The following is a 15,509-nucleotide window of genomic DNA, read 5'->3' on the forward strand; positions in this document are numbered from 1 at the left end:
GCAAAGGACACAAACAGGCAATGCCAGGAGAATCAGAGGGTGTGGGGTTGCCGGCCCCACGCAGGGCCCCTGCTCTCCTGCCTCTGGAAGGGACCGTCCTGTGAGCTCATCGGCTGTCCTGGGACCTGTCACATCCTCTCTCTGAAGATCTGAATGAAGAGATGAGTCATAGAGCTTGTGGGGAGTCAGCGTGAATGGTTGTCTTAGGACAAGGCCAGAGTCACTGCCATGAAGGCACAGCCTGAAGCCAGACAATCATGAGGGACGCTGCCAAGTGACAAATTGGGAACAATTAAATGTCCATCAATAGGAGACTGGCTTAAAAAAAACCATAGTTCGTCCATACAATGGAATGTCATTTAGGAATGAAAAAGCGTAAGGTAAAGGTTTATATACAGGAAAAATGCAGAAAATTAACGATTTTTATTATTTTATATATAAAAAAACCCACGTTTTCAAAACTTTATGTTGAGAACTTATGTGTATGTGTGTGTGTGTGTGTGTGTGTTTAGGATTCAAATTGCCCAGGTTTGAATCCCAATGCTGATATCATTCGCCATGTGGCTTTGGGCAAATTACTTAACCTCAGTTTCCACATCTATAAAATGAGAAAGAACTGCATCATCTTCAAATGGTTGTCTTAATGAGGATTAAAACACAAATTATCTTAGAACGACGTTAGGAATACACTAAGTGCTTAGTAAGTGGTAGCTACCATCATCGTCCTCCACAGAACAAAAATCCCAGAAGGACATACATCACATTGTTAACTGTCTACACCTCTGACAGAAGGGGTTGGGGTGGGAATGACACAGTTACATTAACATTATATACACGCATTAATACATTACTTAAACTTTTCAAAACGGATATGTTTTATTTTGGACACTGAAAGAAAGCTATGAGGAAGCTTTCTCCTCCAAGTGGAGGAGCTGGTCAGTAAAGAGGGGAAAGAAAATGGACTAGATGGGCTGAGAGAAGCAGACCCCTCCTGGGTCCCCGGGGAGTGTCTGCAGGGAATTGCGGGGCTTGGCGTCCTACTTCTCATAAGGCAAAGCAGTGGTTTATGGAGTTGCTGTGTGTTCTTACAAAAACAAAAACAAAACACCCTCTTCCATTAAAAAAAATTTTTTTAGTTAGTTCAGATGGCTTTGTGTTCCTGGTAACCAAAAAATCCTAACCAAAACAAGTAGCTGATAACATAAGAAAAAATACTCAACTCTACTGAGAAGCAAAGACTGCATACTGGAACACAGAGCTATCCGTGTTCCCCTATCGCTCTGGAAAATATTTTACAGGTTGTTAAATGCTCCGTATCGCTGAGGGGGCTGGAAAGAGTCAGCATTCACACACTGCCACTGACCATATGCACTTGGTCAGCCTTTGGGATAGCACTTATCCATGAATCGATTTGCCCTTAGATCTAGAAAATTCCACCTTGAAGAATTCGCCATAGACAATCTTGAAGCAATTCATGAAGATCAAGTTCAAGGATGATGACATTGTTTATATTGGTGAGAAAACTAGAAACACCCTAGACGTTCATGAGCAGGAGAAGAGTTCAGTAAGCGGGACACCAGGGCAGATGGTGGGCAGCCCAGGATCCCGGCTCCTGGTACCCACACCCTTGTGTGATGCCCTCCCCTGGAGTATGGGCGGGACCTATAACTTGCTTCTAACCAATGGAATACCTCCGTGTTGAGTGGCTATCACTTCTGCAATTAGATTACAAAAGATTCTGACTCTGGTCTTGCTGGCAGATTCTCTGCCTTGCTGGCTTGGATGAAGCAAGTTGCCATGTTGGGGAGGGCCAGATGGAAAGGAAGCCAGGTCGGCTTCTAGCCAACAGTCACGGAGGAATTCTCAACCCAAAAGGAATTGAATCCTGTTAACGACCACCACGTAAGTGGGCTTGGAAGTGGTCCTTCCTGTTGAGCCCTCAGAAGAGAACCCAGCCCTGCCCACGCCTGGATCGCAGTCTAGGGAAACCTTGAGCAGAAGATCCAGCTAAGCTCCGCCCACACTCCTGACCCACAGAAACTGAGACAATAAATGTGTGTTGTATTCAGCCACTAAGTTTGTGATAACTAATACATAAATAATGCCACTGTTCAGAGGGTTAAGAATAAAGATAGGGAAACAGGGAAATGCCCACACTACTCTTATGTTAAAAAAAAAAAAAAAAAGTAGATGGAAGAATAATATTGTGTGATATAATCCCAGTTTTACAAATGGTTGCTTAAAATATTTTTATGCATAGAGAAAAGTCTGGAATGAGATGCAGATCAAATTATTCATAAGCTTATCTCTGGAGGAATAAGATTTCAGGAAACTTACCCATATGGTTTGAGTTTTTACAACCAGTTTATTACTTTTAGAATCAGTGAAAAATAATAACAGTATTTCCATTAAAAAAAGATAATACATGGTTAAAACGTCGAAGAACCTAACAAATGACCTTGTCATTTGTGGCACATGCTGCCTAGTGGACAAGCCACCACTTCCATTCCCAGCCGTCTGCTCCTTTGCCTGCCTCCCATGATGGAGGCTGGAAGGGTGACATTGGCACTTTGCAAGCCTCCCGTCTAGCTAGGGATGACCATGTGGTAGGTCTGGGCCAATGAGACATAAGTGGGAACCTGCTGAGGGGGGCAAATATCACTGGCTCCCTCCCTTCCCCCTCTCTATTTACCACTACAGAGCACCCATCTCGTGGGGAAAGGCCATTACAAGACACGTGACATGGGTATGAAAGTAAAGGCGCACCAGGCTAAGAAGGCTCCAGGGAGAGGCATGCGACCCAGCCAGGGAACTTAAACTTGAGTTTCAAAGTAATATCTAGCAGGGGAGCGGGCAGAAACTAGGGAGAATGTCCCAACAGAGCCAAATTAGGTCACCATGCTCTCAAAGGGCAGCAAACTGCAGATGGGGTCATGTTTTCTGCACATTTGTGTAATTCCTCCTGGAGGCAGGATGTGTTCAGCTGTAAGTCCCAGAAGCCCTGACTCCCAGAGGGTGTCTCATTATCACACAAGTGACAAAGTCGGGACATAGGTTTTTCCAGGGTTGGTCCAGCAGCCCTACGATATCTGGAGCCTGAGTTTCTTTGCAGTTCTCGTGGTGTTTCCCTCATGGCCACACAACATGGCTGCCTCAGCTGCAGGCTCAAGAGAAGGAGGCAGTGGAAGAAGCAAGGGGGAGAGCGGATTGTGCCTGGCCACGCTGCTCAGCCTATTACAGGAGGGAGATTCTGCACCTTCTAACGACTTCCCCTTCATCTCATTGGTCAAATTGGGTCACATGACAATGTCTGTCATGGAGGTTGGGAAAGCAAGTATCTGACTTTCTAGCCTTTACAGTGGGTAAGAGCCAAAGAGAAAGAGGGTAGAAATCACACACAGCAGCAGTGCTCGCTGCCCCTGCCTGGACCAGGGACAAGCTGCCCGAGTCTTCTTTGGTGGCCCAGGCTCACCTCCCGCTCTGCTCCCATTACTGACCCAGCCAGGCTCCCAGGGGGTCGGCCCAGCATGATTCCTGGCCCTGGCTTTTTCTTTATTCTGGGCGATTGCTCTGACTTGAATCCCAGTCTGAGTTGCCTGTGAGAGTCTACATGACCTCCAGCTGCTCAAAAGCTTCTCTCCCATCCTTGCTTTCGGAGGAGCTTTAAGAAGCCCCTCTTCTGTGCATTAGTCAGCCTTCTCCAGACAAGCAGAACCAACAGGGTATACAGAGGGAAAGAGATGTATTTTAAGGAATTGTCTTAAAACACCATGAAGTAGGCTGACAAGTCCAAGATCCACAGAGTGGGCTGTCTGGCCAGAGACCCAGGCTGAATGTAGCATTTCCGACTCTGGGTTCCCCCAAAACAATCTATTTTGCCAGTGGAGGAGGCCAGGAGAGCAGTGCTTAAAAGCAGGGGCTTTGGAGCTGGCCAAGTAAACCCCCAGGGAGCTATGGGACCTTGGAGAAAACTGACTTTCTGAGCCTCAGTTTCCTCCTCTGTAACCCGGGCAAAATAATAGTTTCACTTCACAGGTCTGTGGTGAGAATTATTCATATATGAGATGACGTATTCACAGAACCCAGCACAGTAGCCAGAAGGCAGTAGGCAGTCAGAAATTGTGTTCCTTCCTACCCTGTGAGCGGCAGCTGGGGTACCACGCAATTTTGCAGACACCAGGGAAACAGCCACGGCTGGGGCTCAGTGGAGTAGCCTGGTGGGGCAGGAACTGGTTGCAATGGTCTGGGGACTCCCAGCCCTGAGGCCTTTCCAAAGTCTCCCTCAAGACTCAGAGCACATGATGGCCAGGAAATACTGCTCCCCACGCACCCTGGCCACATTCTCAGTTGCCCCACTACAAACCCTGCCCCACCCTAGAGCCCAGGGCACAGGCAAGAAACAACCAATAAAAAAAACCCGGTGAGTTTCATTGGAATTTTCTGCAGACCACTCGGTAAATGGAACCACTATCTCACATCATTCAGGGTCTTAACTGTCACCATCTTCTTTCTCTGTTTTCAATTTTAAGCTGTCAAACTCTGCCGAGATTACTCATCTGAAGGAAGCACGTGTTTTTTTTTGTTGTTTTTTTCTACTTTGGTCAAAAAGTGATTTGGGTTTCCTGAAAATGAGAAGCTTCTTCTAGCTTCCTTTGAATGACAGTTCTTACCACACAGTCAGAGGAAGGAGGAATTGAAGCCATCAGATCCCAAAGCCCTCTTAACAATAATGATAGGACTTCTTCTAGAATCAAAGTGCTTAGTTTTCAGATCTAGTGCAGAACTGGAAACTTTTAGAGCTGGAAAGGGGTCGCAAATGTCATCCTGATCTGTTGGGTGGCCAACTATGGACTGCCTCCAGCAATACCTCACCTTACAGCGTATGGAGGGTGTCATTTCCCTATTAAAACCCTCTCGTGGCTCCTTTTCATTTAGGATGAAATCCACACGCCTCACCATGGCCTTGTACCAGCACCAACCACTGTCCGTCTCCCTCAGACATTCAGCCACGAGGACCTTCTCACGTTCCTTGCGGGAGCCAAGCTTGTCCCTACCTTAGAGCACCTGCACTTACTGCTCCTTCCCTGTGGGGGCGGTTCCCCCTTATCTTCATATGCTCAGCTCAGCTCAAAGCCACCTGCTCAGAAAAACCTTCTCCAAGTGTCTTAGAGTACAGCCCCCGGTCACTCTCTATTACATTACCCAGCTTGCTTTCCTCCTAGCAATTCTCTTCAGCTGGAGTTACCCGCCTTGTTTATCATCTTTCTCTTCCTAGCATGTCCATCACTGTATCCCAGAGTTAATCCAGGTCCTGACACACAGTAGGTTCAGTAGACATGGCTTGAGTGAATAAGTGAATTTAATATCCGTTTCTTTTTTCATCTGAGTCCCATCCAGACTCTTGGAGGCAGATATCACACTTATACTTATTTCTCAGTCAAGGAAACGTGCTCAGGGACGTGAAACGATTCCCCCCAAGGCCTGTTATCCAGTGATTCACTGCTTTGTAACAAACCACGGCCAAATGTACTGGCTTAAAGCAATAAGGATGTGTCATTTCTCCCAGCTCTGTGGGTTTCCTGGGTGGTTCTCCTGCTGGTCTTGCCTGCGCTCACCCATGCGGCTCTGAGAGCTAGAACAGCTGGCCATCTGTCTCCACGTGGCCCGGCGTCCCAGACGTCTTCACAGCCTGCTGGTCTCAGAGCGTTTCCCGAGCCAGTGAAAGCTGAAGCGCCCAGGCCTGTACCGGCCTAACCTCGGAAGTGGTGCAGCATCACCTTTACCGGGTTCTATCCATCAAAACAAGCCACAAAGCAAACCCAGACCACGGGAAGGGCCACAGACTCCACTCCTGACAGGAGGTGCTGTCACCTTGCAAAACAGCGTGGGCCACACCGTTGTGGCTGCCTTTGAAAATCTGTCACAGCTAGTAAGTGTCCAGCTTGACCGAACCTCTGACTCGGGGAGGAAAACCAAAGGACTGTGATGAGCCAGCCATATCGAATGACTCCAGAAATCCCAATGGCCAACAACAAACTGGTCTTTCACTGCCGTGACATGCCCACTGGGAGTTGGCGGGGGTTCTGGGACTTTACTCTGGGACCCAAGGTGACAGAGCAGTCTCTCCTCGGAATATTGTCTCAACAGAGCCACTCTCAGGACAGAGAGGAAAGGGAAACGGCAAACACTGTCCCAGAGCCTCTGCATGGAAGTGACACAAATCACCTCCAGCAACACATGGGTGGCCAACAGGTCACCGTCCCTCTGGGAGGGGCCCTGAATAGGAGTGGACAGTCACCCCACCCACACGGAGCACTTTTTTCTCTTCAATCCTTAAACAAACCATTCTTTACGAGCCAAAACCTGTCTCATTCTATGTCTATCATTGTTCCAAATGTGGCTCTCATCTGCTCCCTCTTCCCAGAATGCCCTTCGTAGAGACAAAGGTCACTGGAGCCTTCTCTTCTGCAGGAGACGCCTGCCAGCCCTTCCAGCCACCCAGCCTGAAAACCTGCCGTAGACCCATTGCTCACAAGATCAAGTCCAAACTCCCATCCCTGTCGTGTCCTTAAAGAGCACACCAGATGATCCCTGCCAGACTGCCACCAGACTGCCACCAGACTGCGTTCCCTGCACGGCCAGACTGTTTCATGCTGTCTGCCTGCCTGTGCTGCTTCCTCTGCCCCGACGGCCCTTCCCGGCTCCACCTTGTGAAATGTGGCTTTCCCTTTGAAGATCTGGCTCTAAGACCGCTCCTCTGTGAAGATAATCTTTTTTTCCCTCGGCAGGGAACTAACTTTTCCCTTTTCTAAACCCCTTCATTATAGCATCTATTCATCCGCTCAGTCAACCAACATTTGTTGGGCATTTATCACTATAAATGCCAGGTGCTATTCCAGGTTCTAGGGAGACACAGGGAATAATATAAACAAGGTTCCTGTCCTCCAGTGGTCACATGCTGATGCGTGAAAGCAGATGATAAGCATACACACCAAGTAATTTTAGATAGTGGTAAGTGTTTTCATTACAACAAAAAGGAATGAGATGAAAAACACCGTGCCAAGGAAGGGACTGCTTTGAGCAGCCTTGGGAAGATGTGGGGAAGAGCATTCCTGGCAGGGAACAGCCAGTGCAGACTGCCTGGGCAAACAGCCGGGTGCAAAGAGGAAGCCACTGCACAGGGAAAGAGGCAGGAAGTGTTGAGACAGGAGTGCAGAGAGGGGGGCTGAGGCCAGACCCTGTTGAGGTGCTAAGAGGAGTTGATTTTATTCTAACTACAGCAGGAAGTCGAGGGAGGGTTGAGGACTTCCAGCAGGGGAGTCCCGGAGAGGCATGTCTAACTTATACTGTTCAGAGCTCACCTACGTTGGTTGCTGTGTGAATCGCAGGCAATCAAGAATGGATTCTGAGACCAGCTGGGTGGCTCTTGCTGTCACTCCAGGATGCTGGTGACTTGGATTCAGACTGCAACAGCTTCCCCAGAAGCTGTGACCTCAGAGCTCTAGGGGATGGTGACCTTAGCATCTGCACTTCAGCACGTAGCACAAGGCTGGGCCCACAGTGACAGAAGGACTTAGCAAGGTGTGTCAATCATTGTTAGCACATGTCTGAAATTTACATTCAGCTGAACCGGCATCCTTTGGCTCTCTTTTGCTAAGCTTCTCTAGAAACTGCCCTCCCTGTCCAGGTTCCCCAAGCAACCAGGGGCGGCCCATCTGACTTCCTGCCTCTCCTACACCCACAAGGGGCTGCAAACCCAGGGCCTCGCATAACACCCTTGGTCATCCTGCCCCCCCCCCCCGCCCCCCCGAGGAAGTCACCTGTGGTTCGCACAGCAGCCGACAACACGCTGTGTAAGAGCTAAGTTGTCCCATTTGAGTCTATACTTTCTCATCTGGAAGGTGGGCATTATTTTCCCATGACCCTCGCCCTACCTCTTCTCTCTCGCCATCCTTTCCCTTGGCTAGAACAAATCTACTCTTTCTGAAGTTCCACTGATTCCAGAATTACCTAAGCTTTTCCCTGGAAACTAGTTCTCTCGCTCTCTCTCTTCCAGCCTCATTCCAGGTGGCTGGAAACTGGGCACCCAAGGTGAGGGGTGCGTACAGCCTTCCCAGGGCAGGCCCTCCAGCTGTGGGTTGAAGCCAGCGCTGGGCCACAGCTGGGAGTCCCCTTCCACTCAGCCAATTACTACGCAGCTGGGCAGCTGGACGCTGGGTCCCATGCCAGGCTGTGGGGAGAGTGGGGGGGGAGTGACAAAGGGGATGAAGTCTGACAGAAAGAAAGGGAAAGTGGGATGTGTCAGAGCCAGAGAGGGAAGCAGAGAAGTTCTCGGGAAAAGGAAAAGAGACAGTGAGTGAGAGTGTGGGAGAGCGAGACTGCCTGTGGACAGGGAGAAAAGTCAAGGGTGCACATGCCACAGGTGGAGTGGGGGGAAGGAGAGGAGAGGAGGAGGGGGGAGAGAGGGAGAGAGGGGAGAAAAGGAGAGTCGGGGAGAGGGAGAGTCGGGAGAGGGAGAAAGGAAGAGAGGGGAGGGAGGGAAAGTGGGGAAGAGCCAGAGACTTGGAGAGAAAGGCAGGGAAGGAGCGGCTGAGAGCGAGGAGGAGCGAGTTGGGGGCGGAGACGAGGAAGTGGGTGCGAGCCGTCTCTCCATCTCCGCCCGCCAGGAGCAGAGCGGGAGCCGCGCGGGACTCAGGCGAGCCTGAACCGAGCCTGAACCGTGGCAGAACCACACTCAGGGGCAGCAGCTCCAGGTAACGCGGCCGCCGCCTCCCCTCGGGGCCTGGGCTGGGGCGGGGTCCCCGGGCGGCTGCTCCAGGTTCCCCGCGTCCGTCGTGCCCGGACCCCGGGGTCCAGCCCTGGCCTCGCCGTTCTCTGGCTGTGCATGACCTTGGGTTAGTCCCTCCGCTCTCGAACCTCAGTTTCCTTCCCTGTGACCGTGGGGGTCCTGCCCCAGCCAAGGGGGGCGCTACCAGCAGAGGACACAGCCCAGGTCCGCTGGCAGTGCTGCGGGCGCGGGGTCGGGTGTGTGTCCCCTCTGCCCACGTGGGGATGGATTTGAAAAGTCCACTTGCGCGTTAACAGTCCCTAGTTTGTCGCCGGGTCTGGATGGACGCAATGGAGCACGAGCGACTTTCTGCTCAAGGGAAGACAGCAGAGGGCCTGGGCGGGCGGGCGGGCAGGGGTCCCTAGCCCCTTAGGACGCCTTCCTCCTCCTTGGCTTCTGCCCAGAGGCCTGAGAGCGAGGGAGGCCCAGGCGGGAGTCCTCCAGGAACATCTGGAGAGCGATTAGCCTTTGGGATGAGCCGGGCCACTGGCCTGGGCTAGGAATCCCAGTTCTCCTGCTCAAACAGTGCAGTTGACCTTGAGCAAGCGATCCTCAGTCTCTCCGCTGCTCTCCCCCCACCACCACGAAAGGGGGGTGCTCCTGCCGGCTTTGAGATGGTTGGGAGGGTATGGAGGTGGGGCAGAAAGTACCACCGCCTGTGCTGGGGGCCTGGGGTGCCCCCACCACGGCAGCTGTCATTGCCAGGTCTTCTCTGGTCTCCTTTGATAGAGATGGTCAGCAGCCCTGCAGGGCCTAGGGAATTGGGGGTGAGGGGGAGTGGCAGGAGCCCCACTGCCCCCCCAACAGAGACACACACCCTGATGGTTCTCTAAGACAGGAAATCTGTGAGATGACACTTTGTGTCCTGTAGAGATTCCTGGCTTTATGTCTCGGACCCTCAGTTTTCTGATTTATAATAGCAAGTTATTATGAATTCCTATCTACTAAGGAATTCCCTGTAGATTATGAAAGGTAGTTAGATAGAGACATTTATTAACATCTCTGACCCCAAGATACAACGAGATTTGAACAGAATTAGAAAATAACATTTCTCCGCCACCTGCCCTGGGAGGGCTGGGGTGCTGTGTGTGTAGCAGTGAGCAGTCATTCAATCCTGGGAAGCCAGTGTTCCCACAGGCTCCATGACGCCCAAGGGTCACGCTGGTAGGAAGTGCCTGTGCTGGGGTTGGCCCCACGTCTGCCTGGCTCCAGCTGCTTCCAAAAGGCTGCACCAGCCCAATGACTGTGAATATGACCGTGGAAGGAGTCTGGCACGGGCTTGGCACCAGGCAGCTGCCAACCCAATCAGCATGGGTGTCTGGTTCCACATGTCATAGGAAGAGCTGGTACATAACCACTGGAGGAAGTCTGGAGGCCAGCAGTGGGGGTGAGCTGTGCGTTAGGGGTCTGCAAGGAGGGAGGGTCACTACTTGTCGCCAGGTAGGGAGCAGGTCGCTAGGTAGGGAGCAGGTCGCCAGGTAGAGAGCAGGTCGGGCGACTCGCCCATTCCGCCAACTTGTCTTCCTTCCTCTACCACCTGTCCCAGGTGACTTGTCTCTGTGACCTTGGCGAGGCCGCTTCTCCTGGTTCACGGGCACTTTCTCTTCTCTAGCCACTGATGAGTGGCTGAACTGACCCTCTTAGATGAGGCGTCTGAGGGAAAAGCAAGGCCAGCTGTGGTCCATCTCCACCAACCCCCAGAGAAGAGGAAATAGGATTAAGACCCAATCCCAAGGATTTAGCTCAGCCTCCAGGAGGAAATCCTTGCTAATGGGAAAATGGGTGCCCCACTGTGGGAAAATGGGTGTCCCGAAGGCTAGAGAGGTTCCTTTGCCAAAAATGTTTCAAAAGAAGAAGAGACATCCAAACAAAATGATGGGAATATGAATAAAGGCTCTTTCAAATGCAAACACATTCATCAACAATCAGACAGTGACTAAATGTCCAACACTAGGGGCTCAATTAAGTAAATTATCAGACATCGCGGGGCTGCTAAAAACGGACAGCGTTTAATGAACGGGGACATGCTTATGCATATACAGCTATATGGCACGGTCACCAATTTGTGACAAGCCCTTAGGAAAAAGATGAAATAGCCAAAGAGTGTTAACAATGTTTGCCGGTGGGTGGCAGCCTTATGGGAGATTGGTTCCCCAACTATAATTTCTGAACTGTCCAGATTTTATGCTGTGAGCCTGTACTTTAATAATTAGCAGACGTACAACTGTCTGGCGTCTGGTGACAATATAACCCACCCACTCCCACTTCCTCCTGGCCAGCACCCCAGATGAGGCTGACACATAGACACTTGTCAACGACGGGGCCACATTTGTTGAGGCCTGGAGGGCCCCTTAGAAGAAAAAGGAACACTAAATCATTAATACAATAATATCTGACATCTGATGTGTTCTTACTATGGGCTCATGATTACCCTACGAGGTAGTACTGTCAATACCCCATTTTACAGAGAAGAAACCAAGAGTTAGATATATTCAGTCACTTGCCCAGCCCGGTGTCACACATGATTCGATCCCAGGCCATCTGAATCCAGAGCCTACACTTCTGACGGGAGTCAGGAGGGCTGACAGATTCAATTAGTTGACATTTAAGCACCTATTACAGAAATCCTGGGAGGGTGGGGGGCAGTGCATCTCTGCACTGTACAGGAAAAGAAATGGCTCAGCGGAACCTCCAAAGTGCCAGGCTTTGTGCTGGATGTTGGGGACCCAAAGATACAAAGTGCCATCACAACAGATGGGTGGGGGAGAGTGGTGTGGAAACAGTGTCCTCAGGATTTTGACAGGGGTATTGTTTAGGAAACTGTGGGGCTTCACAGATTGAAGCATGAAGTCTCCCCAGAAGACATGATACTGGAAGTGGTTCTAGAAGGATCAGTAGGAACTCAACAGGTGAGCAAGAGAGGTTAGAATAGTGGTTCTCAACTTGGGGACAGCTTTGCCCTGCAGGGAACATGTGTCAATGTCTGGAGGTATTTTTGATTGTCACAACTGGAGGGGGTGTGATGACATCTAGTGGGTAGACTCCATGGACGCTACTAAACACCCCACAGCGCACAGCACCCCCCCCCCACAGCAAAGAAGTATACCGTCCAAACGTCAGCTGCGCCTGGGTCTGAGGGAGGGGCGTTCCTGAACAGGGAGGGAGGGGACCGCGCAAGGCAGCCAGGTACTTACAGGTGGCTCCCATGCGCTGGGCGCATTGAACCTGTGATTGCATTACTGGCTGCCTGGCCTCCTTGCTGCCACTCTGCCCCCAGCAGCGACCAGAGGGGTCTCTCCCTTTTTAAAACACAAAACCTTTATAGAGATATAATTCACATGCCATAAAATTCACCCACTTAAAGTGTACAAGTCAACTGCTTTCAGAGCTGCCCCACCAGCACCACTGCCTAATTCCAGAACGTGTCCATCACCCCAAAAGAAACTGGCTGCCACTCCTTGTTCACCCCCGAGTCCCAGACCCAAGGCTGGGAACCACTAATGTACTTTCTGTCTCTGTAGATGTGCCTGTTCTGGACATTTCCTATCAATGGAATCATACAGTAGGTGGCCTTTTGTGACTGGCTTATTCACTTAGCATGATATTTACAAGGTTCATTCATATAGTAACACATGTCATTGCTTCATTCCTTGCTATGGCCAAAGAATATTCCACGGTGTGGACGGACCACAGTGTGTTCATCAGCTGATGGGCATTTGGGTGTTTTCCACCCGTTTGGCCACTGTGACTAATGCTGCTGTGAACAGGGGGCACAGGCTTTGCGAGGACGTGAGTTTTCATTTCTCCTGGGCACATCTGAGGAGTGGACTCACTAGGTCACGTGGCACTGTGTTTAACCTTCTGAGCTGCTGTGATTGCCAATGAGCGCTCTGGGTTCAGCCTCAGCCAGGCCTCCTTGTCCCCTCAGTCTCAAGGGCCACCAGCCCCCAGGCCCTTTCTAGCACTCCTTAGTTTATTTAACTACCTGATAAACACTGAAGAACTGGGCCCCCGACATGACTACACCTTCATCACTGGGCCAGCACTTGCCCCGCTCTGGGCCCGGCCGCCCCACCTGAAAGCCAGACAGGGGAGTACTGGCTGACTTCTCGGGGCCTTTCCGACTCTGCCCTTCTTTGATGTGACCGCACAGCCAGGAGGGCGTGGGCCTGGCACCTGACAGTGAGAGGAAAGTGGCTAGAGCCAAGTTGGTCACGGATCAGAGCGGGCAGAGTAGGGACTGTCTGCAGCAGCACGTACAGCTGCTCTGAGCTGGTGTCCGGCCTCCAGGACCAGCACAGCCACCTGTCAGCAGCCCCAGCGAGGACTGAGCACCTTCAGCTGCGGAATCGCCCAGTTTTCCTGGCAGAATAACCTTCTCACCTCCACACCCTCTCTGAGCATGTGGGGAATTAAAGAAAGAGTGAAAATCTCTGGGTGGCTGGAGCACAGAGGGCGTGGGGAGAGGAGGGGACCGGAAACTGGGTGGGGTGCTGGAGGAAGGCAGGTCCGAAGCCAAAGCCGGGCAAAGCATGGAGCTCAGCAGTCACTCACACCTCCGAGCTCTTAGCAAGCGCTGGGCCTCCACTCACGCTTGCAGTCAGAAAACTAGGGAGTCTAGGGATTTCCATGCGGCCAGCTGAGGCAGGGTGACGCGGAGACAGACAGCAAGTCACTGCTCCCTACGGCCACAATGCAACCCACATATTTGGTTCGAGAAGCTTCTTGCTCTTAACCTCCACAAGCCTCTTGACACCCTGGTGTGGTTGGAAGTATCATCCCCATTTCACAGGAAGGGAAACTGGGGCTCAAAGCACAGTCGCCTGGCTAAGATGGCCTCACTGGTGAGAAGCAGAGCAGGGAGTGGGACCAACCGCAGCTGCTGTGAAAAATTCTTTGTCATCAGGGACCTGGAGGTTGAGACGCAGGTGGGGTGAGGGGCAGGCTAGGAGGACAGGCCTTCTAACCAAACACAGTCCCATCTGGCCTGTGGACTGTCCGGGGCTTATGCCGGGCACCCCTGCCTGCCTGCCCCAGATGCAAGTCCGGATATATTTACAGTGCTCGTGTCTTCCCCCCATCTGCTGGCTTTCAGCGCCTTCTCTAAGAAAGGGACTAAGAAAAACCAGAGAATGGCTGTGGGGAGGGGAGTGACATTTACTGAGGTGCCATCACGCTTCCGTGTGTACCGTCTCATTTCATCTTCCCATTTTACAGATGGGAAAACGGAGCCTCAGAGAGGTCCTGGGCGCCTTTCCATGACAGGGTATTGGCTTGCTGGGGTGAGCAAAATGCTTCCCCAAGTGTGGGGCCAGCAGCCCTGGGGTCCTGAGCTGGCCATGGATGGTCTTTAACCCCCACCCCTCTCTCGAGCACAAGCCTGTCTGCCTTTCTGCAGGAAGAGGGTTAGGCTGGGCGCTTCAGGCAGCAGAACCTAGAAGGAATTTAATAACACTGGTTGTGTTTTCATGGCAGGTATTTTCAGGGTGACCTCTACGAGCGGAAGTGGTCCCCGTGGTTATTGTAAAGATAAAACAATTCCTTCTGCAAGGAATTCGAGCACTTTAAAGAAAAATGTTAAGTAAAAAAACAATAGAACTGGTATTTTATGGGTGTGGCAAAAATCATGGAGTGCCACATGCAGGAATGAGGGTTGGGAAACACGGGAGGCATGGGACAGGCAAGCTGCCGGGAGATGGAAACTGAGAGGGTCTTCCCAACTCTGACCAGCTGTGTGGCCTTGGCATAGGTGTTCAACCTCTCTGTGTCACATTTGCAAAATGGGGAAATAGTGGGTGCCCTGGCTGCTCCACAGAGTTCTCCTGAGGAATCCAAATGAGCTAGTGGGCGTGTGGAGGGGCCACGGACGTGCGGGAGGCCAGGAGGCTTACATGAGATAAGCAGCGTGTACAAATGCTCCTGGCAAGTGTTAGCTATTTGCTGCTGATATCATTAAGGTGACAAGGTAACCCAGCGGCTGCAGGACTTTTGCCTGTAAGAACAAGCTGTACCTTGCTGGAAGGGCAAAACCTTTTTGGAGTGAGGTGTCGTGGGAAGAACAGAGAGGAAGGAAGGTACGGGGTTGGCGGGGCAGTCTGGCGCCCAGGGCTTTGGCAGCGGCTGTGGTGGTGGTGATGGAGGTGAGGTGGTGATGACGATAATAGCAGTAATCATGGTGACGGCAGTAGCAGCAGTGAGGATGGTGGTGATGGTGGTGAAGGTGACGGTGACAGGGAGGGGTACAGTGGAGGGGCCAGGACCAGGAACCTAGACTTGTTCTCTGGAGCCTCAGAGCTTTTCAGGAGCACAGAAATCTCTGCAAACTCTCTCTCTCTCTCTCATGTACCAGACCTAAACTACAAGGAAATCACAAAATTGCAAGCAAAAAATGTTTAATTTGTAATCTACACATGTAACACTATGACAACTAATCAATGGCCGCTCATTATATTAAATAGCCACATACTATTTTCTGTGGAATGTGCACATATTACAATGTATTTGTTACATCGTAGGGTAAGGACTCCAAAAGAAAGAGTGTAGGGCTCTAGAACATCTTTAAATGGCTGTGACTGACTGACAAGCACTATGTCAGATAGTAAGCCTCCCATCACTGGAGGTATGCAAGAAGAGTGGGGATGCCTTTCTGGGATGCTGTAGAAGTGGCTCCTGGACATCAGGT

General features: G+C 51.2%; 1 protein-coding gene across 2 annotated transcripts in view; it reads left to right on the plus strand.

Moving 5' to 3' along the window:
- Window positions 1–8,574: 8,574 nt before the first annotated feature.
- HRH2 (histamine receptor H2) overlaps window positions 8,575–15,509 on the plus strand; it is a 34,070-nt gene continuing 27,135 nt past the window's right edge. For both annotated transcript variants that reach the window (XM_074313909.2, XM_019716214.3), the window contains exon 1: window positions 8,575–8,753. The gene's annotated coding sequence lies outside the window, so the exon portion shown is untranslated. The remainder of the gene's footprint in view (window positions 8,754–15,509) is intronic.

Source organism: Rhinolophus sinicus, chromosome 5 (genome assembly GCF_057876585.1).
Source record: "Rhinolophus sinicus isolate RSI-liver-muscle chromosome 5, RSI-T2T, whole genome shotgun sequence".
NCBI lineage: Eukaryota > Metazoa > Chordata > Mammalia > Chiroptera > Rhinolophidae > Rhinolophus > Rhinolophus sinicus.